Source organism: Pyrus communis, chromosome 8 (assembly GCF_041283825.1).
Source record: "Pyrus communis isolate YQ-2024b chromosome 8, ASM4128382v1, whole genome shotgun sequence".
NCBI lineage: Eukaryota > Viridiplantae > Streptophyta > Magnoliopsida > Rosales > Rosaceae > Pyrus > Pyrus communis.
The window spans coordinates 22,442,830-22,462,855 of record NC_142572.1 but is presented as its reverse complement, the minus strand read 5'-3'; the positions used below and the strand labels follow the sequence as shown (position 1 = coordinate 22,462,855).

General features: G+C 41.1%; 1 pseudogene; it reads right to left on the bottom strand.

Annotated features, from left to right (window-relative positions):
- Positions 1 to 73: 73 nt before the first annotated feature.
- Positions 74 to 19,742, bottom strand: LOC137718041 (DEAD-box ATP-dependent RNA helicase 32-like; annotated as a pseudogene).
- Between the last annotated feature and the right edge of the window lie 284 nt (positions 19,743 to 20,026).

Genomic DNA, 20,026 nt, shown 5'->3' with positions numbered 1-20,026 from the left:
CTTACACTTGACCATGTATTATTAGATACAGAAAGCCACTTAACGATAAATTTATTCCATGTAAGTCCTTTCCCTATAGTTGCGAGTGCATGGAACTTAACAATTTGAGAGCAATAGCTTCTTGTTCCCCCAAAGATATTGAGTCAGCAATGAACCCCGGTTTATCCCTCTTTTTTATCTCCCCATCGCTCTCACTATCAAAGTATATCTTTGGCCTTTTACGGGGTCGATCTGCAGACGGCTCTCCTTCCGAATCTGAAATATCGTCCTCCTCCTGCTCGTCCGTGTTCCCTCTCTTCGACTTAATCTAATCCTTTAAACGCTTCTCGCAGCAGCAATGACGGTATAGAACCTTGTCATCCTTGTCCACCTTCTTCAAATCTTCCATAAGCTTCCTATAATATTCGTTCTTCTTGTCTACGTTAAAAAAGAGAGCAATTTCAGGGCAATCACTTTCTTTGGAAGAGACAAGATCCGACACGAAAATGCATACCTTGAATTTGATCGAGCAGACCACTGTCATTGTTGGTATCAGCCAGCCTTGCTAGTGGTGGTAGCGTGTTGCCTTCCTCGCCCAAAACAACTCTAGTTCCCACTGGTCTGTGGATATTGATCTTTAACTTCTTCTTGAAAACCCGAGTTTCACGTCTGCACAAAATCAAGGTAGATTGCGGATGTCAAACTTACAAAGAATGGAGCGTAATCAAACCAGTGAGGTTGGGGGAGCATCTAAGAGCCGTGGCACAGGTAATAAAAAATGGCGTAGAAGAATGCGGGTGGAGGGAGAGGATTCGTCTTCTTGCTCTGAAATGGAAAGCATCAAAACAGTGGGCGAAGGACAATCGGGCGATGTCCAGGGGGGCATTGATATTCTGTCCGCCCAGGGTGATGACTCACTCTGGGGCAGCAAAAGAAGTGGGGAAGCACAGGATTTGGTGCTAACTCAAGCTCCACAGAAGAAACTTAAGGGCCCGGTTACGGAGGAGAACTGCCAAGGTAGGGCGGCAGAGATAGAAATGAGGTTAAACAGCAAGGATAGAGGGCTAACGATGGAAAACGCGAACAGTACGGCGGAGGAAAATAAGGAAGAAATAAGTGAGAATACTGGAAGACAGGATGTAATGGAAGGGGGTCGGACTTTGATAAAGGTAGGATGGCGACACGGAAGGCGTGCAAGGGGGCTCGGGGCGGTGGCGGCTGGCCTTCAACAGCCGCAGGCCAGCCATGAGTTATATCTTCTGGAACTGTCGTGGGCTAGGGTCGAACACGACAGTCAGGGCTATCCATGAGCTTATTCGCAAAAAGAGACCCTCTATGATCTTTTTATCGGAGACTAAGATGAAAGATCATAGAATTTTTGGGGTAAGGAGGAGATTGGGTTATGTTCATGGCTTTGATGTTTCGCCAGTTGGAAGCGCTGGAGGATTAAGCTTGTGGTGGGAGGACAATCTGGAGGTTAATATTATCTTTTCGTCCAAGCATATTATTGATGCTGTGATGAGAATTAAAGGGCAAACGCATTGGTGTCGGATTACGGGTGTGTACGGTACGCCGTATAGAGTTGAGAAACATCTGTTTTGGGATTGGATGGTTAACCACTTTACCCCCACGGACATTCCTTGGATTTGTGGCGGGGACTTCAACGAATTCCTGTGGGATCATGAGAAGTCTGGTGGAGTTGAGGTTTTGTACAACAGGCCAAGGTTCTTAGAAGAGTTTCTGTCTTCCTCTCAGTTGATGGACTTGGGTTACAATGGGCCGGCCTTTACGTGGAGAGGGATGAGAAAAGGGGATTGGGTGGAGGAGAGGTTAGACAGGGTCATGGCGAATGAGAAGTGGCAGCAACTTTGGCCGAACTCCCAAGTTATGCATGAAACGGTTTTAGCTTCGGACCACTGCCCAGTTATTCTTATTTCTAATATTGAAGGGCAGAAAGGAAGGAAGATGTTCAGGTTTGAGGCGTATTGGGTCTCGGAGGAAGAGTGTAAGAATTTGGTGGCAAAGTGCTGGGATCGGCGGCATAATGGCAGCCCTGTGAATAGGTGGGTGAGTTCTCTAAACGATTGCCGTTATCATTTAAGCCGGTGGAATCGCACTAAGTTTATGGGGCTAGGTAGCAGGATCCATGTTCTTCTTTCCCAGTTAGATTTGCTCCAGCGGGACTGGGGTCCAAACTATGATGAGATAAGGGAGATATCTAGGCGGATTGATGAGTTAAGACTCCAAGAGGAGAGTTATTGGTGCCAGCGATCGAGGGTTAAATGGTTGAGGGAGGGGGATGCTAATACTCAGTTTTTTCATTCTTCAACCCTTCAGAGGCGGAGGAGAAATAAGATAGTGAAGCTTAGGGATGAGAATGGGAATTGGGTGGAGAGTCCGTCTCAGGTGCGCCAATTGGTGGATAATCACTTCACATCAGTTTTTAGCTCGGCAGGGGATCGTAACTGGGGGACGCTGCTAGACTGCATTAATCCCTCAGTTTCGCCAGACATGAATGAGGCGCTAATTGCACCAGTCACGGAGGAGGAGATAAATGCGGCGGCTGGGAATATGGGAGGGCTTAAGGCTCCTGGCCCCGATGGTTTCCAGGGGATCTTTTATCAGACATATTGGGAGATTGTGAGGGAGGGTGTTTCTGCTTTGGTTAGAGATTTGATTCAGGATGCTGCGGGTTCGAGTTTGATAAATCAGACTCATGTGGTGCTGATTCCCAAAGTCCCGAATCCGGAAGTTGTGTCGCAATTCAGGCCGATTAGCCTGTGCAACTACTCGTACAAAATTCTGTCAAAGATTCTTGCTAACCGGTTGAAGGTATTATTACCTAAAATCATCTCTCATTCTCAGAATGCTTTTGTGGCGGGTAGACAAATCCAGGATTGTATTGGCATAGCCCATGAGATGTTTCATTATCTGAAAGGAAGGAAAGCTCGGAATAGATTTGGAATGGGGATTAAACTTGATATGCAGAAGGCGTATGCTCGGGTTGAATGGGATTTTTTGGATGCGGTAATGGAAAGAATGGGTTTTTGCAGTAGCTGGAGATCGTTAATTAGTGGTTGTGTTTCGTCTGTGAAGTTCGCTGTTCTCCTAAATGGGCAGGTTGGAAAGTCCTTTGCTCCCTCGCGGGGTCTCCGTCAGGGGGATCCTCTTTCTCCTTATTTGTTTATTTTGGTGGGGGAAGTTCTATCCAATCTGATTCAGGGTGCGGTAGACCAAGGTAGGTTGGAGGGTGTTAAGATTGGTGGATCAGGACCCGTGATTTCTCACCTCTTCTTTGCGGATGATACCCTTCTGTTTTTGCGGGCTGATATGAAAAACTGCCGGAATTTGAGAAATCTGCTGGACAATTTCTGTGTGGCGTCGGGGCAGAAGGTAAATTTGGAGAAATCCAGTGTATTTTTTGGGGCTAACGTTCCGAAGGTAAATGCTGATCAAATGGGGAACGCCCTTGGTATGAAGGTAGTAATCAATCCGGGAACATATCTGGGGGTCCCTACCATATGGGGTCGGTCAAAAAAGCGTGGTCTTGCTTATGTGAAAGGAAGAGTTATGGAAAAGCTACAAGGGTGGAAACAAAATACTCTTTCCCGTGCAGGTAAAGAGGTATTAATTAAGGCTGTTATCCAAGCTATCCCGACATACCCAATGTGCATTTTCAAATTCCCAGCCGCTGTTTGTAAGGAATTGGATGCGTTGGTGGCTGGGTTTTGGTGGGGATGCAAGGAGGGAGCCCACAAGATTCACTGGGTTTCAAAGGAGGTTTTGGGTTTGCCAAAAGACATGGGTGGTTTAGGCTTCAGAAATTTTCAGGAATTTAATGATGCTCTGCTTGCTAAACAGTGCTGGCGCTTAATCACGGACCCGGATTCGCTGTGGGCTAAGGTGATTAAGGCTCGGTATTTTCCACATAGCTCGATCTGGGATGCGAAGAAGGGTGGGCGGGCCTCTTGGGCGTGGAGTAGCCTCATCTGTGGCAGGGACTTGATTAGGGAGGGCTCCCATTGGCAGATTTTGGGTGGTCAGGAGGTACGGGTGTGGCAGGATAGGTGGTTTCCATCCTTGCCCCTTGGACATCCGGTGCCGGTTGGCCAGGTTGCGGTTACTCCCAGTTTAAGGGTAAGTGCTCTTATCTGTCCGGAGTCGGGGCGGTGGAACATCAGCTTTTTACAGCCTTTCATATCGGGGGAGGCTATGCAGGCTATTGAGGAGACGCCTCTTGGAGAGTTAAGTCGTAAAGATAGGCTTATATGGGATATGAGTAAGAACGGTTCTTATTCGGTCAAGTCGGGATACAGATGGCTGCAAGAAAGATCGCTGGCGAGAAGGGATTTGCGTCGGCCTTCTGTTCGTGGGGTTCCCAAAGCGTTTTGGAAGGGGATTTGGAAGCTGGAGGTGCCCCCCAAGTTGCAGCATTTCTTGTGGCTTAATGTTCACAATTGTCTTCCTACTCGGGATGCACTGTTCCGACGAAGGTCCTCTCAAACATCTACTTGTCCTATTTGCTGCTGCCATGATGAAACCATTGAGCACATTTTCCTTTCCTGCTCTTGGGTTGAGCCAATTTGGTTTGGAGGGGCATTGGGTTATAAAATGGATCATCTTTCTCTCCCTTCTTGGTCGGACTGGATTCAGGGGGTTTTCTCTCCGAATCTATGCAACTCTGAAGATCTAAGGTGGAGACAATCTTATATTGTTTTTACCTGTTGGTGCATATGGAAGGCTCGCTGTGATTTTGTTTTCAAAGGGGTGCCCATTAACCCGTTAATGGTCCTGGCTGCTGTCTCTGAGGCGGTGAGCTCGTTTTTTGGTGCAAAGGCAAAGGCTGGGGATAGAGGAGGGGGCGACGGCAGGAGAAACTTTCAGGTTACGAGATGGTGTGCTCCGGCCTACCATTTTGTGAAGATTAATGTGGATGCTAGCTGGTCCAAGGCATCAAAGACGGGTTTTGTTGGATTGATTGTGAGGGACTTGGAGAGTAAGTTCGTGGCTGCTGCGAGGCATCCTATTACTGCTCCTTCTGCGGCAGCAGCGGAGGCCTATGCGTTGTTGCACGGGTGCAGGCTAGGTGCAGAGTTGGGTGTAAGGTATGTAATTCTGGAATCGGACTCCTTGGATGCTATTAATTGTCTCTCTAGCTCGCTGACTATGGGTAGTTGGGAGGCATACCCGATGCTGGCTCGGGTTAAACAGTTGGGGGGGGGGGAATTCATTGATTGCCGATGGTCTTGGGTGCCACGGTCTGCTAATGGCGTGGCTCACAAGATTGCATCGATTGGTTTTACGGAGATGAGTGATGTCGTTTGGGTCGTTAGGCCTCCATCTTCGTTGGTCTATGTATTGAACAATGACGGATTACCGTGCCCTCCTTAGTGGGTTATGGTGGTGATGGGGATGACGCCTCTACTTGGTGGAGGGTCGTTGTGGATTCCCTTGACACTGCTTAGTATTGTTTTTATGTTTGCCTCTCTGTAGGCCTTTTTATGATATGGTTCTTGGTTTCAAAAAAAAAAAAAAAAAAAAAAAAAAAAAAAAAAAAAAAACCCGAGTTGACGCTGTACAATGCAACCTGCGAGTCACATAAGTATTATAAGTTCAGAGTTCGTCGTGTGACAATGGTAATGCGTCCACTATTACTAAAGCTGGACAAGATCTTCTTCGATAACCAAGTCACTTTTAGCTTATAGTTTTTGTTGACTCATTGAAAACTGAAAACAAAAAAACAAAAAAGTTATCATACTGCCCTTTAAGCTAATCATCTGAGTTAAAACAAGTATAAAACATAATATACAAGAAACTTACAAAATATGTTCAATTTTTCTTCCTTTCCCGTCTGCGGCATGTGCTATATCATTTGTTAGAAGAGGATCTTTATCCCCTTCCTCGTCACTAGAATAACCAAGATCAAGCTCCTCTTTACGAAGCAGCTCCAATTCATTGTCCTTGTCCAAATGCTCTGGTTCAACAGTGGGAGATAGTTCTGATACTTTCTTGGATGAGGACTTGATTTTGTTGTTTAAAAAGCGGATTCTGGGGGTCGATGCAAGACCTATCGATGCAGAAAACTCATCAATGGGTAGTTTTGTAACGTCGAAATTCTCTTTGTCCTTCTTGTAAACAGATTTCAGTACGTTTTATAGGCACTTTGAGCCAGACCGTGTAGATCTGGGTCTTGGACTATAGAATCTGCCAACTTTCCGGACACTGATTGCACTACGTTCTTGTTAGGCTGAGAAATCAGTGGAACAGCTAATTTAACGTAGGCCACAAATCAATGGCAGGAACAATAGAAAGATGTGGAAAATAGAGAAAAAGTACAATCACTTTACATTTATTTCCCGTATAGGTATTTTTGCCGCTTGTAATTTCTCAAGCATTTTTTCTTCCGACGGCATCAGAAATAAAAGTGATTTCCCTGCCGAGTCATAGCAAGCGGTTCGACCAACTCTGTGTATGTAAGATGCAACATCTCCTGGACAATCCACCTGCACATGCGAAAAAGATGCAACATCACAAATTCCATCAGAGCTTCCTTTTACCTTTCTAGCTTATGTTGAAGACAAAAACTCACCTGAACAACCCAGTCGACTCCCTGGTTGAAGTCAAGGCCTCTTGAAGCCACATCAGTCGAAAAGAGTACTGAAGGTTGTTTACTAAACTCTGAGACCGTTGCCATTCTTTTAAGTTGGTCCAACTTACCATAAAAAGCCATCAAGGGTATTCCAGGACGAAGCGTTGTAAAGGCTTCATATACAAATTGTACCTATTAATACACCAATTCGACAATCATACTTAGTAAATCATGGATCGGTAGCACGTGAAAAATGCACATGAAGTATTATTCAGCAAATATGCTTTGAGTTTCAAAAAAGTGTACTTTAACGAATCATTGAGAAATGTACAAAAGACGATAACATTTATAAAAAAACACAAATTCACATAACACATGTCGACTTTGTTGTGCTAGGATAGCACCAAACCACGCGGAACCAACTGAAGCTAACCCACAGGAAATTTATCAAATAAAATGCAAGAACAAAATATAAAAGACACCAAGATTTTAACGAGGTTCCTCCACAGTCAGTGTAACTGGAGTACGTCCTCGGAGCAGTAGGAGCTCACCCAATAATCCACTATCAACCAAATGGGAGTTTACAAAGTGTTGACAATCTCACAACCCAAATAACCCAATACACCCAATAGCTCTCTCACACCAAAGAAACAAATAGAAGAAGAAATATAAAGAATAATTTCTTCTCTATACATATAGCTCAAAGCTATTACAACAACAACTACTTTGGTTGATGATTGAAGCAACAACTTCTCCTTTGCTCTCTGCAACTTTCCCTTTCTCTGCAACTCTCCCTTGCTCTCTGCAAGAAGAACTTTTCTTCTCCACCGAAAATGATAAGCTCTCACTCCTTTTTTCTCTACTAAAAAAAGAACTCTTTCTTTTCTCTAGTCTTTATGCCAAAACCAAAGCTCACGGGTGGTGAAAGGAACCAAAACATTTTCAAAAGCAAAGGTCTTTTCCCTCTTTTCCTCCCCAAAACAAGGAAGGTGTTTGCCACCTTTGAATTTGTTTATTCTAAAGTATGGCCACTTGGCCACTTATTCAACAATCTCCACCTTGGCCAAGTTCCGAAAAACGCCATGATAAGCCAAACAACACAATTAACACACAGCATCACTCCCAATCACTAGCAAGAGAACAACTCATGCCGAGCCAAATGCTCCAAAACTCCTACTGCTCAACGCCTTCTTTATATAGGCAAAATGTGAGCCAAGTTCAAGCAATGAACAAACTTGGCTACACCAACAACCTTAGTCAACATATCAGCGGGGTTGTCTTTAGTTGGAATCTTCTGGAGAATGATTTCTCCTTCACCAACAACTTCACGAACAAAGTGATAACGCACATCTATGTGCTTGGTCCTCGCATGATGAACCTGATACTTAGCCAAATAAATGGCACTCTGACTATCACAATGCACCTCCACCTGCTTCTGATCAACCCCCAAATCTCTAATCAGTCCATGTATCCAAATGGCCTCCTTTATAGCTTCAGCAACTGCCATATATTCAGCCTCTGTAGTAGACAAGGCAACAGACGACTGCAAAATGGACCTCCAACAAACTGGCCCTTTAGCCATAGTAAACACATAGCCTGTAGTAGACTTCCTTCCATCCAGATCACCTGCATAATCTGAATCAACATAACCAACAGCAAAATGACCAATACCAGAGTCATCTCTCTCAAAGCATAAACCAACGTCTCGAGTACCATGGAGATATCTCAATATCCACTTAGCTGCTTGCCAATGCTCTTTACCTGGATTATGCATATATCGACTCACCATGCCAACTGCATGAGCAATATCCGGTCTAGAGCATACCATTGCATACATCAAACTACCAACCAAATTTGCATATGGTATATCTTTCATTTGCAGCTTCTCTTTATCAGTTTTAGGACACTGTAGAGAACTTAATTTAAAATGAGGAGCCAAAGGGGTACTAACCGATTTGGTTGAATCATGAACTCCAAACTTCCGAATCAACTTCTCAAGGTATTGTCTTTGATTCAAGCATACCAAACCTTTCTCTCTGTCTCTAGTGATCTCCATGCCAAGGATCTTCTTTGCTTCACCAAGATCCTTCATCTCGAACTCATTCTTCATTTGCTTCTTCAATTTCTCAATCTCTTCGACATTCTTTGAGGCAATCAACATATCATCAACATATATCAATAAATAAATGAAAGACCCATCTTGCAACTTCTTGAAGTACACACAATGATCATATTGACTTCTAGAATAATTTTGGCCTCTCATAAATTTATCAAACCTCAAATACCATTGTCTTGGAGATTGCTTCAAGCCATAAAGTGATTTCTTCAACTTGCAAAACAAATTCTCCTTCCCTTTCACTTTATACCCATCCGGTTGACACATATAAATCTCTTCATTCAAATCACCATGTAGGAAAGCCGTCTTCACATCAAGTTGCACAAGTTCAAGATCATATTGTGCAACAAGAGCTAACATAATGCGAATTGATGAGTGCTTCACAACTGGAGAAAAGATTTCATTGTAGTCAATGCCCTCCTTTTGTGCATACCCTTTAGCAACTAATCTTGCTTTGAATCTCACATTGCTTTTCTCATCAGCATCTTCCTTCTTGGCGTACACCCATTTGCAACCAATAGCTTTCTTACCCTTAGGCAATTTAGCTAACTCCCAAGTCTTGTTTTTCATGAGAGAATTCATCTCATCACCCATGGCATTGCACCACTTCTCCTTTTCCTCACTCTCAATGGCTTCCTCAAAATTGGATGGAATCTCATCAGTGATAATAGGAAGAGCAAAAGCAACATAGTCACTATACCGAGCTGGCTTGGTAATATTTCTCTTTCCTCTGTTCTTGGCAATAGACTCTTGAGGTGAAACTTGCTCTTCAACTTGAATAGAATCTTCAAGTTCAACTTCTTCAACATCCTCATGGTCTTCCACTTCTTCACTTGTAGTGGCTTCGACATCAGCGGAAATAGGATTTGAAGTACTAGAGGCAACTTTCTCAAGCTCCACCTGTTGGACATCTTTCACATTCTTCTCAGAGTCTCTAAACATATTTTCTTCATCAAATGTCACATCTCTGCTGATTACAAGTTTCTTCATCTCCGGGCACCATAACCTATAACCTTTGACACCACTACTAAAACCAAGAAAGATAGCCTTTTTGGCTCTAGGATCAAGTTTATTTTCAGTTACATGAAAATAAGCAGGTGAACCAAAAATACGAATATAATTATAATCATTAGAAGGTTTTCCAGTCCATACCTCCATTGGCGTCTTACCCTGAACAGCAGCTGATGGTAATCGGTTGATGATGTGACATGCATAAGTAACTGCCTCTGCCCAAAACGACTTGCTCAAACCCGACTGAGACAACATGCATCTAACCTTCTCAAGCAAGGTTCGATTCAATCTTTCTGCAACTCCATTTTGTTGTGGAGTTCCCCGGACACTAAAATGTCTCACAATCCCTTCCTCTTTGCAAACTTTAAAGAAAGGGTCGGATGTGTATTCACCACCATTATCCGATCTCAAAATCTTAATCTTTCTCCCAGTCTGGTTCTCAACCATTTTCTTCCAACCCAAGAAAATGCTTAACACCTCACTCTTGTGCTTCATAGTGTAGACCCAAGACCTTCTTGAATAATCATCAACAAAGGTCACGAACCAATGTCTACCACTCAAAGAGGGAGTCTTTGTAGGACCCCAAACATCCGAATGCACATAATCAAGAATGCCCTTCGTCTGATGTACAGCAGTACCAAACTTCACTCTAGTTTGCTTCCCCAAGACACAATGCTCACAGAAATCAAGCTTACAAGTCGTGGCACCTTTTAGAAGACCTTGTTTCACAAGCCCTTGTAGAGCTTTCTCACCGGCATGGCCTAATCTCATATGCCACAATCTAGTAGTATCAGAATCGGATGTGCCCATATTTTCTGAGACTACAGATGCTTCACCTGTCACAGTGCTTCCTTGCAATAAATACAAATGGCCACATCGAGGAGCTTTCATCACAACAAGTGCACCATAAGTCACCTTCAATGTCTGCCCATCTGAATGAAACCTGAAGCCCTTGGCTTCCAAAGTTCCCAAAGAAATAAGATTTTTCTTCAAATTCGGTACATACCGAACACCTGTCAACTCTTTAACCATGCCATCATGCAACTTCAAACGAACTGTACCAATCCCTTTTGTTGTGCAAGGATTGTCATCTCCCATGAACACAACACCGCCATCAAACTCTTTCAAGCTTGAAAACCAATCCTTGTGAGGAGTCATATGATGAGTACAACCCGTATCCAAAACCCACTTAGTAGCACAATCAAATGATGAGGAAGTGGTTAAAGCAAAATCAGAAAAATCTGTTTCAACCTCAGCAACATTAGCTTCAGAACTTTCTTTGCCTTTGGTCTTCAATCTAGGACAATCTTTCTTCCAATGACCCTTATTACGACAAAAGGCACATTCATCCCTTTCCAAAGGTTTTCTACCTTTAGAGTTTCCTCTAGGTCGAGACTGTGATTTTTTCCTGCTAGAAGAGGATCTCCTCTCCGATGATCTACCTCTAACAAATAAAGCTTCAGAGGTACTATTATGATTTTTATCTCTATGCCTCATTTCATAATTCATCAAGGCATTTGACACATCTTCAAATTTCACAGTTTCTTTACCATGCATAATAGTGGTAACAAAATGCTCATAAGAGTCCGGCAAGGAATTCAACAATATTAAGGCCTTATCTTCATCCTTAATATCCTCATCTAAATTTAACAAGTCGGCAATCAACTTATTAAAAGCATCAAGGTGTCTAATCATTTTTGTACCTTCTTTGTATTGGAAGCGGTAGAGCTTTTTCTTCAAGTGTAGCCGGTTCTCTGCACTCTTCGTCATATACTTGTCTTCCAATTTTTGCCACAACACACTTGCCAATGTCTCCCGCATCACAAAATACTTCTGAGTTTTTGCAAGGCACAACCGAATTGAAGAGCAAGCCCACAAATTTAATTTCTCCCATTCCGGCTTCGACATAGTTTCCGGCTTCTCTCCCAAAGCGGCAAGTAGATCTTGTTGAGCCAACACATCTTTGACCTCACATTGCCACATCCCAAAGTTGTTTGTGCCATCAAACTTTTCAACTTCGAACTTTGCATTTTGCACCGTAGTTCTTGCAAACCCGGAGCTGCTTCCAAAAGGATTCTCCTCTTGCCCGTCTGACATCTTTGGCAACTAGACAGTACCCAAGAGCAACCAGTGCTCTGATACCAATTGTTGTGCTAGGATAGCACCAAACCACGCGGAACCAACTGAAGCTAACCCACAGGAAATTTATCAAATAAAATGCAAGAACAAAATATAAAAGACACCAAGATTTTAACGAGGTTCCTCCACAGTCAGTGTAACTGGAGTACGTCCTCGGAGCAGTAGGAGCTCACCCAATAATCCACTATCAACCAAATGGGAGTTTACAAAGTGTTGACAATCTCACAACCCAAATAACCCAATACACCCAATAGCTCTCTCACACCAAAGAAACAAATAGAAGAAGAAATATAAAGAATAATTTCTTCTCTATACATATAGCTCAAAGCTATTACAACAACAACTACTTTGGTTGATGATTGAAGCAACAACTTCTCCTTTGCTCTCTGCAACTTTCCCTTTCTCTGCAACTCTCCCTTGCTCTCTGCAAGAAGAACTTTTCTTCTCCACCGAAAATGATAAGCTCTCACTCCTTTTTTCTCTACTAAAAAAAGAACTCTTTCTTTTCTCTAGTCTTTATGCCAAAACCAAAGCTCACGGGTGGTGAAAGGAACCAAAACATTTTCAAAAGCAAAGGTCTTTTCCCTCTTTTCCTCCCCAAAACAAGGAAGGTGTTTGCCACCTTTGAATTTGTTTATTCTAAAGTATGGCCACTTGGCCACTTATTCAACAGACTTACCTGCTTTCTGGTTGATAGAAACACTAGAACCCTAGATTTTAGATTTTTTTTTTATGAACCTCCACAACAAGTCTAACTTTTTGTGAAGAGGAACGATGACAAATGTTTGCTGCAAATTACTAGGAGTGGCTGTCGCAGACTTCTCATGCACGCTGAGAAATTCTGGACCCTTCAAACATAGAGCTGCGAGACCTTAACATCCTTCGGGTGAGTTGCCGAGAAGAGTAAGGTTTGCCTTTGCTTCGGTAGCTGTGAATGTAGGAACTATACATGGTTAGTCTTCAACAAGGATCACAAACAACATCTCTTACATATAACATTACAAGAGTTGGCATTAAAAAGAGATTGACCATACCTGAGAACCCATCTGCCCAGCAACAAAGACAGCAACAACACCAACTAAAAAAAAAAAACTTGGTGCAGGCTGTGTTTACTGGTAATACATAAGAATTCTTCTACTTGTTTAAGACCTTATGTTCCAAAGGTGATAGAACCCTTAATCTCAGAACGATGCTTCACAAGTAGGGAATTGGATTATATATATACAGATTTCATCTGATTTCCATCTATCGTGGAAATCAGTTACTGCAGTTGTTGGTGTTAACCCAAGTCAATCTGCCGTTTCATCCACTCCATGATTTGATGCTCCACATGCAGTGCACTGTGCTTTACAGATTCCACTGTGCTTTACAGATTGGAATATGGTTCCCACGTTAAGGATGTATGATTATGCATAGTGGACAGCAAGGCCACTGCATGTGTATACTGACTGATGATTCATAGACAGCAAGGATGCAACATAGATTTATATACTTATAATGTTAGTCAAGTCCAATTAGGTATCCAACATTCTCCCACATGGACACAGACTAAACATTATAATCAAAGTCATGCCTTTCACAACACTGATACCTCATGTGATCACATCAAGTTTCACGCATACTAACTTCCTTTCAACTACTATAATTAATTTAAATATTTGAACTCCAGAAAATCATGTGTTTATAGACAACACAAGCACCCTGAAACCACAAATACTTAAAACTAATATGTAGAAAGAAACTTTAGACTTTTCAATGAATTTATATTCCTTCATTCATTCAAAACAGTCATTTCATGGATCAACTTTGGAAGATCCTGATGCATTCATCGAATTGCATCCCTCGAATTATTCATGTCCAATCATCAAGACACTAGAATAGACATATACATGCATACAGTCAGCAACTCAGACAACTAATAGGCTCAACAAGCGCATATGATTCAGTAGGTCTTGATAGTGAACAACATAAATAACATTCGAAGACATATTTGAAATATACATGTGACTTACATCAAGTTTTTCTCACTCCCACACTTCAGCAGATTCTAGAGATTCAAGCACTCCCATCTTAGAGACATGATCCTTGAATACTCTTACTGCCAATGGCTTAGTCAAAGGGTCAGCTATCATTGAATTTGTTTCAATATGCTCAATCGTGATTTCACCCTTTCTCACATGTTCTTTCACTGATAGATATTTGATGTCCATCAACCTTGTTGCCTCAGACTTCTTGTTATTCTTAGAGAAAAATACTGCAGCTTTGTTATCGCAGTATATGGTTAGTGGTCTCGAAATTGAATCAACAATAGCCATGCAGCTGATTAAATTTCTTAACCATAAACCTCTCTTGGTAGCTTCAAAACATGCTATGAACTCGGCCTCCATAGTTGATGTGGCTAACGCCTTTTGTTTAGCACTTTTCCATGATACAGCTGCTCCTGCCAAGAAAAACAAGTAGCCACTCGTGGATCTCCTGTCATCCACACAACTTGCAAAGTCAGCATCTGTGTAGCCAACTAGTTCCAAGTTCTCTACTTTCTTGTAAACCAACATAAAGGATTTTGTCCTTTGCAAGTATCTTAACACTTTCTTGGCTGCAACCCAATGTTGTTCACCGGGGTTTGACTGATATCTTCTCAACACACTGATGGCAAATGCCAAATCAGGTATAGTGCAGACCTGTGCATACATCAAGCTACCTACTAGAGACGCATAAGGCTTATTGACCATGCTTTGTCTCTCAATTTCATTCCTTGGACATTGAGACTTATTCAACCTGTCTCCCTTTCCCTTAATTCTAGGAGATCAATTATTGACATGGCCATGACTCCTAATTGGTTTGAACCCACATTTAGGTACCATTCTCCCACTTTTGAACTTCCACTTATCATGTTCCTTGTCCAACGTATTAAGCCAATCCCTTTGTGATCACTCAAGTCATGTCAACCATACAACAACTCACATCTGCCATGAATAGCTTCAAAAGTTGAACCCCAGAAAATTAGTACTTCATAATTTGTACTAACACTCTGAAATCACATCCCCCAAAACTATTCATGCATGATATTAACAGAGCAAACAAACATATTTAACATGTCTATTATTTACACTCCCACTGATCAAACCAAACATCATTGTCAAGCCATTGTTTGGCTCCAATGATAAGCCTTTTACAATAACCAGCTCATTAAACCTCGGTTTGATTAGTAATTCATCATTTCAAACATTGCATATATATATGAAACAACATCAAATATGATACAATCATATTCGATCCAAACTCCAATGAGTTTGCCTAATGCTTCCAACTGAGCCTCAATTCTGCCTTATGCAGATAAACTAGTCATTGAGTGAATAACCATGACATGCAATTTTATGTAACACCTTTGGGCAAGAGACATAAAATATCAGTTATGCAATCTTAATCATGCATCCTTATTTGCAGAGCTATTTCACAAAAATTTCAAGTTACAACTCAAATCATGTCTTTGGACAAGGAAACAAAGTTGACTTTAAACTTTTATAAAATACTACACACTACATCACAGTTCAAGCCATTCACTATTTCTTTCTTTTGAAAGATTGGTCTTATGCAATGAATTGTCACTCGCAAAATTCAATTAATAATCCCTTGAACAAAATTTCCTAATAATTCCCACTTTGGTGAAGATTTATTCAAACATTTGTTCAAGTATAGAGATTATTAGTGTTGAAAACCTGCATAAAACTTTAGCATTTCAATTTGATTGTAGAAATCATCCAAACGTCAAATGAAAAACTAATTTTCCACACAAGTAAGTTATAATTATAGATTATTTTCACATGTATCAGGAACCTTGCAACCTACCAGCCATATTCAAGTTCAACATAAATTTACTAAGCTACAATCTACACCAATGCCTATTGCCAATACATATTTAGATATCAAGAAACTGATTTCAATCATATACCAGATTTCAATCAGATATCGATCATCGTTTGTGAATCTGAAACAACCATGACTACCAATTCTAGAATGATAAAAGCGCAGCTTACAGTGTTTTAATCTCCAAACCATATATTCCTTTTCCTGCTGTGAATAAAACTTTGGCAGCAGCATATGGTATTAGAACAATTAATCATGCTATAGAAAAACTGTAGCAATCATCATACGAATTTTATACATGCATAAAGCATTAGGATTTCTTATCACAATAAACAAATAGCACAAGTTCATAGCCGAGGTATTCACTGAAGAAGACATGGAAAAATCGTTGAAATGCATGCTTATAACATACCTTTAGTTAAAACTATAAGCAACCATTCATTCTTTATTGTACACCCACCATTACAAGATCTTTTCATGCAATTATATCAAGTATATGGCAGCACCATCTGCTGTCTTCTGACAGCACGCATGGGAAAGACTTGTGTAACACACATGGGAAAGAAGTCTGAAGGTTATACTTTAACAGTAACAACATAGGAATGCTTCTGACAGCACACATGGGAAAGAATGAAAGCATTAGAGTGATACCTCAGCATCTGCTTCTGCTCGCATAACACAGCAGCGGCACAATCTCAAAACGTGAAGATTCCCAGTCCTTAAATCTATCCTGATACGCCAGTTGAAATCATCTGGAAAACTGTAAGGACTATCTTAAGAAGACATGGAAAACTTGAAACAATCATTAGTGATTGTTAAATGCATGTTTATATCACACCTTTGGGCAAGAGATATAAACTGACATTGATCTTCATTGTATAGCCATCATTCAAGGATCTTATCATGCAATTATTACAAGTCTTTGGACAAGAATATGGCCTGATCTACATGATGTCATACACTGATTAAAACCACCAACAATTTATACATCCCCTTCTTTGGAAAAGAATGTGAACATTTCTTGAGTTTTAAACCACAACCATTCTTCCTTTACTGTAATCGAACAATTTTCTTAAGTGTTCTTAACATTTACTGCAAACCAAACTGTTAGTATAGTAGCAAAAAAAAAAGATAAAACTCAAAGTGATATAGTTCCAACAATATACGGATCATTATATTGATCACAACAGAAATAGGTGAAAAATGTATTCTCAGTGCAGCTAAACACGCTACATATGCAGATCATAAAGCCACTTCATCTTCCATTTTTAAATAAATGGGATATAATCATACTAATAAACTAATGAAAAACATCATTTGATTAGTCACGTCCCAGAGCATGCACTCAATCTGTTGTTTAACGAGGAAACTTTACCAGAAGAATCACAGCAGCAGATAGCACACACACTGCAGTATAATTTTACCAAGATACATTCTCGCAATGTTCATTTACACACCATCAATCAGTGCATGAAAATAGTTTAGTTTCAACTTTACTTGCATGCACCCAAGGAGATCAAGGAAGAAAATTGAAATAAATAAAAATACGCATGCTTATGAAGAGAAAAATTTACAAGCATCCATCATTGCACAAAAACAAACCACTCAAAATTTCCCTTCTTTGTAGAATTTGCCTAATTCTGTGTCTTTTCAACCAAGATGAACGCCACATGCAGGTTCTCTAAGCAGAGATTGGGTTTCACAAGTTTGGTGACCTAATCATCTTTTTACTTGTACTTGCATATATAAACAATCAAGAAACATTACAGGAACTTGTAATTAGGAATTAGGCAACAATATATCGAGGCAACCATGAACCAAGAAATCAAAATAGTCATAAATAAATGCCTCAAAATAATAAATGAAACCATCATTAACCAAGGTAGCCATGATGTAGGGAATTAGATGTTGTCATGAATCAAGGCAACAATCACCGATGCTAACATTAGGGGCTAGGTTGAGGCAATTTTCTTCCCCGTACAACAAATATTCCCAGTTAATGATATAGGTATAAATGTTAAGATAATTAAGTTTGAATCCAAGTAGACTAACCTTGCTCTGATACCAAATGTAGGAACTATACATGGTTAGTCTTCAACAAGGATCACAAACAACATCTCTTACATATAACATTACAAGAGTTGGCATTAAAAAGAGATTGACCATACCTGAGAACCCATCTGCCCAGCAACAAAGACAGCAACAACACCAACTAAAAAAAAAAAAAAACTTGGTGCAGGCTGTGTTTACTGGTAATACATAAGAATTCTTCTACTTGTTTAAGACCTTATGTTCCAAAGGTGATAGAACCCTTAATCTCAGAACGATGCTTCACAAGTAGGGAATTGGATTATATATATACAGATTTCATCTGATTTCCATCTATCGTGGAAATCAGTTACTGCAGTTGTTGGTGTTAACCCAAGTCAATCTGCCGTTTCATCCACTCCATGATTTGATGCTCCACATGCAGTGCACTGTGCTTTACAGATTCCACTGTGCTTTACAGATTGGAATATGGTTCCCACGTTAAGGATGTATGATTATGCATAGTGGACAGCAAGGCCACTGCATGTGTATACTGACTGATGATTCATAGACAGCAAGGCTGCAACATAGATTTATATACTTATAATGTTAGTCAAGTCCAATTAGGTATCCAACAGTGAAATGATTGCATTCATCGTCTGCTTAAAACTCGGATCGCTGAGCATACTATCCACCTCGTCAAGGACACAAACCTGCTCCACAGCCGTGAAAGTCCACCCAAATTAGCAGTAAAACAAATACATACATACATACATATACACACATATATATAGGAGAAGCTTCATAATAGGGATGCCTTTTCTACTAATCACGGAAGGGGATTGCATGGGAGCCCAAACATGTAATGCTATTTGGTAATCCGAACCGTTCAATTTTGAATCATCAAATGGTCTTGGATTTTGACAATTTTTTGTAAGGATCATTCTTACAAGGGTATCTAAAAACTATCTGGTTTTGATTATTGAAACCCACTGTCGGAGTGCCCTGAACAATGGATCCCTCTTAAGAACGGGGTCCTATATATATATATATATATATAGAGAGAGAGAGAGAGAGAGAGAGAGAGAGAGAGATAGACAATGGAGAAATACTACTGTCATGGATACCCAAAAAAAGGGGATAACTTGAGTTCCAAGTTAACAGACTTGACGGTTTGAGTTGCAGGAGGTTCACTGAGACCAAGTTTGAGTTCCAAGCTAGTGTGGATGTAATTAAGTCAAAGAATAAAGAAAATTAAGAAACAAGAAGCAACTGCATATTCAATACAATATTACTGATAGAGATGATAAAGTCGACCTGAAGCTGTGAACAGTCAAAATGTGGCTTTTCATCCATGTGCTGAAGAAGCCGGACGGGTGTGCAAACCAATATGTTGCACTCATTTATGAGCTCCTTCTCTGCTTCGACATCTTTTCCACGGCAACGTCCAATTAGGAGGGCAGCACTAAAACTATGGTGTTTCCCCACCAGTCTCAACACATCAAATGTTTGACTGGCTGTTTCCCTTGTCGGAGAGATTATGATGCTGCCCACCCCATCCTCCCATCCTGAGGACACCATCTCTCTCTGTACAATTTTTCCACAATCTGAAAACAAGGCAAAGGCAACTAAGTTCTTACATTGTTTAACAAAAAAACAAGAGTCTTTCCGGAGCCAGTCTTGGCAGCACCGCGAACATCTCTGCCGCTTAAGGCGTGGGGCAAACACGCCCTGTGAATATCGCTCATTTGGATGTACTTCTTGGATTGGCGTAAGGCGTCCTTGGTCTTCTTAGAGATGGGCAGCTGGTCCTGGTGGCGCCGGCGTAGCGCGAAAATCTTGTGGAGTCGAGGCGGCCAGCGCGGGCGTCCGAGGGAAAAGCGGGGAGAGATCGATGGGGTTGGAACCGCGTTTGGGTTGCTGGGATTCGATCCACGATTTCAGAAGCTCGACTTCCTGGAGCTCCGAGTGTTTACTTTGCATGCGAGATTTCTTTGATCTGGGTTTTCTCATTGTCGCTTCAACGGTTGTGTTTCTACTTTGAACTGTGGAAATACGATCAGAGAGTCACAAACTGACAGATGCTAAGATCGAGAGAGAGAGAGAGAGAGAGAGAGAGAGAGAGAGAGAGAGAGAGAGAGAGAGAGACAGCGAGCGAGAGGCAAAGGTCTCCAAGGTAAACGGTAGGGTTTATAAATAATAAGAAAACTAATGAGAGTTTTAAAACAAAATGAAAAGTAAAGTGACTATTAACATGATTTACTTTTTAGTACAAAAATATGATTTTTCGATATATA